Source organism: Triticum urartu, chromosome 4, assembly GCF_003073215.2.
Source record: "Triticum urartu cultivar G1812 chromosome 4, Tu2.1, whole genome shotgun sequence".
NCBI lineage: Eukaryota > Viridiplantae > Streptophyta > Magnoliopsida > Poales > Poaceae > Triticum > Triticum urartu.
In genome coordinates, this window is record NC_053025.1 from 580,081,729 (window position 1) to 580,087,728 (window position 6,000).

The following is a 6,000-nucleotide window of genomic DNA, read 5'->3' on the forward strand; positions in this document are numbered from 1 at the left end:
TAATATAGGCGTGCTTGTAATAAATTGTTGAGCATCCTCAGCTCAACCATGTATAATATTTAGTACTACTGGATTTCTGTATCAAGGTTTTGTCTGCCAGTAAGAAGGATTCTTCTGTACTGGTCAACACAAAGGTCGGCTTTTCAATAAATGTTTTATTAGAAAGGCGGTCCTGACAGCTTGGGTGCTGTTCTTACTTGAACAAGCATCCCACTTATGATTAACCTCTATTGCAAGCATCCGCAACTACAACAAAAGTATTAAGGTAAACCTAACCATAGCATGAAACATGTGGATCCAAATCAGCCCCTTACGAAGCAACGCATAAACTAGGGTTTAAGCTTCTGTCACTCTTGCAACCCATCATCTACTTATTACTTCCCAATGCCTTCCTCTAGGCCCAAATAATGGTGAAGTGTTATGTAGTCGACGTTCACATAACACCACTAGAGGCTACACAACATACATATTATCAAAATATCAAACGAATACTAAATTCACATGACTACTAATAGCAAGACTTCTCCCTTATCCTCGGGAACAAACATAATTACTCACAAAGCATATTCATGTTCATAATCAAAGGGGTAATAATATGCATATAGGATCTGAACATATGATCTTCCACCAAATAAACCAACTAGCATCAACTACAAGGAGTAATCAACACTACTAGCAACCTACTAACACCAATCCCGGACTTTGAGACAAGATTTGGATACATGAGAGGAACTAGGGTTTGGAGATGTGGTGGTGCTGGTGAAGATGTTGATGGAGATTGCCCTCCCCCGATGAGAGGAGCGTTGGTGATGACGATGGTGATGATTTCCCCCTCCCGGAGGGAAGTATCCCCGGCAGAACAACTCTGCCGGAGCTCTAGATTGGTTCCACCTCGTGGCGGCGGAGTCTCGTCCCGAAAAGTTCCTTCCTATTTTTTATCATCCAAAGACTTCATATAGGAGAAGATGGACGTCGGAGAGCCACCAGGGGCCCACGAGGTAGGGGGCACGCCCTAGGGGGGGCGCCCCCCACCCTCGTGATCAGGGTGTGGGCCTCCTGGCCTTCATCTTTGGTGAGGATTTTTATTTATTTATTTTAAGATGTTCCATGGAGTTTCAGGACTTTTGGAGTTGCGCAGAATAGGTCTCTAATATTTGCTTCTTTTCCAGCCCAGAATTCCAGCTGCCGGCATTCTCCCTCCTTATGTAAACCTTGTAAAATAAGAGAGAATAGCCATAAGTATTGTGACATAAAGTGAAATAACAGTCCATAATGCAATAAATATTGATATAAAAGCATGATGCAAAATGGACGTATCAGTATCTTCCATGTTAGGCGGGTTATTCTCAAGAGGAGTGGACTCCGCTCCTCACTCACGAGATAAATGGCTGGTCACCGGGATGCCCAGTCCCATGCTTTATGTAAACTAAATCAAAATAATTGCAAACAAAACTCCCCCTGGGACTCTTGTTAGTTGGAGGCACTCGTTGTTTCGAGCAAGCCATGGATTGATGCTTGTTGGTGGAAGGGGGAGTATAAACTTTACCATTCTGTTTGGGAACTGCCTATAATGTGTGTAGCATGGAAGATATTGCCATCTCTTGGTTGTTATGTTGACAATGAAAGTATACCACTCAAAATATTATTCACCTCTATTTCAAAATCGAGCTCTGGCACCTCTACAAATCCCTGGTTCCCTCTGCGAAGGGCCTATCTATTTACTTTTATGCTGAGTCATCACCCTCTAATCAAAAAGCACCAGTTGGAGAGCACCGCTGTCATTTGCATTCATTACTATTAGTTTACATTGGGTATGACTTGACTGGATCTCTTTTACCATGAATTACAATGTCTAGTCAGTCCTTGATCTTTAAAGGTGCTCTGCATTTATATTTTGCGGTCCCAGAAAGGGCTAGCGAGATACCATCTTGTTATATCACATTATGATTGTTTTGAGAAAGTGTTGTCATCCGAGATTTATTATTATGGCTCGCTAGTTGATTATGCCATTGATATGAGTAAACTTGAGATCTATGCGTTATTGTGAATGTGGTTAGTTATAATCTTTGCTGAAATCTTGAATGTTGGCTTTACATATTTACAACAACAAGAGCAAACAGAGTTTGTAAAAGTTTTTCTTTATCACTTTCAGTTTATCAACTGAATTGCTTGAGGACAAGCAAAGGTTTAAGCTTGGGGGAGTTGATATGTCTCCATCGTATCGACTTTTCCAAACACTTTTGCCCTTGTTTCGGACTCTGACTTGCATGATTTGAATGGAACTAACCCGGACTGATGCTGTTTTCAGCAGAATTACCATGGTGTTATTTATGTGCAGAAACAAACGTTCTCGGAATGACCTGAAACTTCACGAAGCAACTTTTTGGAAAATATAAAAAATACCTGCAAAAGATGAAGGCCAAGGGGCCCACCACCTGTCCACGAGGGAGGGGGCGCGCCCCCTACCTCATGGGCCCCCTGGTGCCTCTCCGACTCCAACTCCAACTCTATATATTGTGTTTCGGGGAGAAAAAATTAGAGAGAAGAAATCATCGCGTGTTATGATACGGAGCCACCGCCAAGCCCTAAAACCTCTCGGGAGGGCTGATCTGGAGTCCGTTCGGGGCTCCGGAGAGGGGAATCCGTCGCCATCGTCATCATCAACCATCCTCCATCACCAATTTCATGATGCTCACCGCCGTGCGTGAGTAATTCCATCGTAGGCTTGGTGGACGGTGATGGGTTGGATGAGATCTATCATGTAATCGAGTTACTTTTGTTAGGGTTTGATCCCTAGTGTCCACTATGTTCTGAGATTGATGTTGCTATGACTTTGCTATGCTTAATGCTTGTCACTAGGGCCCGAGTGCCATGATTTCAGATCTGAACCTATTATGTTTTCATCAATATATGAGAGTTCTTAATCCTATCTTGCAACTCTATAGTCACCTATTATGTGTTATGATCCGTTAACCCCGAAGTGACAATAATCGGGATACTTACCAGTGATGACCGTAGTTTGAGGAGTTCATGTATTCACTATGTGTTAATGCATTGTTCCGGTACTCTATTAAAAGGAGGCCTTAATATCCCTTAGTTTCCATAAGGACCCCGCTGCCACGGGAGGGTAGGACAAAAGATGTCATGCAAGTTCTTTTCCATAAGCACGTATGACTATATTCGGAATACATGCCTACATTACATTGATGAACTGGAGCTAGTTCTGTGTTACCCTAGGTTATGACTGTTACATGATGAACCGCATCCAGCATAATTCTCCATTACCGATCCATTGCCTACGAGCTTTCCATATATTGTTCTTCGCTTATTTACTTTCCCGTTGCTATTGCTATCATCACTACAAAATAACAAAAACGTTACTTTTACTATTGTTACCTTTTGCTACCATTACCACTACTATCATATTAGTTTGCTACTAAATACTTTACTACAGATATTATGTTTCCAGGTGTGGTTGAATTGACAACTCAGCTGCTAATACTTGAGAATATTCTTTGGCTCCCCTTGTGTCGAATCAATAAATTTGGGTTGAATACTTTACCCTCGAAAACTGTTGCGATCCCCTATACTTGTGGGTTATCAAGACTATTTTTTGGTGCCCTTGCCCGGGAGCATAGCTCTATTCTTTGAGTCACTTGGGATATATATATCTGCTTATCATTGTGAAGAACTTGAGAGATCCAAAAACCAAGATATATCCCTCAACTACAAGAGGAAGAACTCGGCCTTACCAAGAGGCAGCTTGAAGAGAACAAAGGTAAGTGATACCCCGTCTGTATATTGATAAAGAAAAAATGGTCATTAGATCATAGGATCATCATGAATTTTGCTAGGGGCCACGACCGAAGTGGCGGCCCTGAAGAAGGCGCTGCCCGAGGCCGAAGACAGGGTGGCCAAGGAGCGCATCGAGCGCGAGAAGCAAGAGGCCCGAGTCGGCGAGGTTCAGCAAGAGCTCCAGGATTTCGTCAAGAAATATGAGTCCTTGGAGCGTGACTCTAAGATGTAGGGGTCCGAGCTTGCGAAGGCCTTGGAGAACGCACAAAATGCAAGGCCGAAGCCCAAAAGGCCCTCCAGGAGATTCAGGCGGTCAAGAAGTCTAACTCTCTTCCTATGCATCGGCATGTCATAAAAGAACAATTCATGCACGCATAGTAAAGGCCAATGCATAGTATAAACAGTTTCTTGCAATTTTATCGTGTTGGAGACATAGAGAGGTGGAGATATAGTTCCTCTCTCATAATAATTGCAAGTAGGAGCAGCAAGCACATGCATATTATATCTATCAAAATCATCATGTGCAATGGTAAAAGGCAACCCATCAATGTAATCCTTAATAAGTGCAAACTTCTCCGATATAGTGTAATCAGGAGAATTCAAAAAGATAATAGGACTATCATGCGTGGGTGTAATAGCAACAATTTCAGGATTAACATAAGGAACTATAACAAGTTCATCTCCATAAGCATAATTCATATTGGCATCTTGGCCACAAGCATAGCAAGCATCATCAAAAAGGGATATTTCAAAAGAATCGACAGGATCATAGCAATTATCATAGCATTCATCCTTCGGTAAGCACGAAGGGAAATTAAAAAATTTATGAGTTGAAGAGTTACTCTCATTATAAGGTGGGCACGGGTGATCAATCCGTTCTTCCTCCTTTTGTTCTTCGCTCTCTTCCTCATCTTTTTCATCCAATGAGCTCACAGTTTCATCAATTTCTTCTTCCATAGACTCCTGCAAAATATTAGTCTCTTCTTGGGCAGCGGAGACTTTCTTAATAAGCGCATTAATTTCGTAATTTTATTCATAATTCTCATAACAATATTTCAGGATAGCTAAATTTTCAGGTCTATAAACAGCATCATCAAAATCTTCAAACTCTTTAAACATAGATTCAATTTCATAAGCACCCTTAAAAGCAACAAATTCTTCTATTTGTTCCACATCATAGTAATCATATATACCATTAGCATAAGAAGCTAAGGTTTCATTATCATTAAATTCACATGAAAAGGGAAGGTGTGGAGCCTTCACCTTAGAGCAACAAGTATAATCATATCTCAAGCATAGTTGCCTAGTATACCAATTCAATATATGAATTTGATCCCATAATAGTTTCCCTTTTTGTGTCAAGCGGTAATCCCTAAAGTATTCACGTTGATCCGACGTTACTCCCATTACATAATTGAATGGGGTTTTCTCAGGATTATTAAAGTCGTACATAATATCTTTCACATAACCAGCATCGAGGGTTTTAGGAGGTTCCCCATCTCCATGAGTAGCAAGTAGACCTAATTGTTTTGGTATTTCGTGTTCCATATACATAACTAAAGATAGAGAACAACTAAGAACAGCAAATAAAAATTACTTAGTGATAAAGCAAACAAGCAGACACGAGAATATTCACCCCACACTATTGCTCCCCGGCAACGGCGCCAGAAAAAGGTCTTGATAACCCACAAGTATAGGGGATCGCAACCGTTTTCGATAAGTAAGAGTGTCGAACCCAACGAGGAGCTAAAGGTAGAACAAATATTCCCTCAAGTTCTATCGACCACCGATACAACTCTACGCACGCTTGACGTTCGCTTTACCTAGAACAAGTATGAAACTAGAAGTACTTTGTAGGTGTTGTTGGATAGGTTTGCAAGATAATAAAGATTACGTAAATAAAAAGTAGGGGCTGTTTAGATAAAGAAACAATAAAGTAAATATAGCGATTGTGGAAAAGTGGTGGTAGGAGTTGCGAAATTGTCCCTTAAGCAATTGACTACTTTACTAGACCGATAGCAAGTATTATGTGGGAGAGGCCACTGCTAGCATGTCATCCCTGACTTGGAATTCTATGCACTTATGATTGGAACTATTAGCAAGCGTCCGCAACTACTAATGTTCATTAAGGTAAAACCCAACCATAGCATTAAGATATATTGGTCCCCCTTCAATCCCATATGCATCAATTTCTATGCTAGGTTG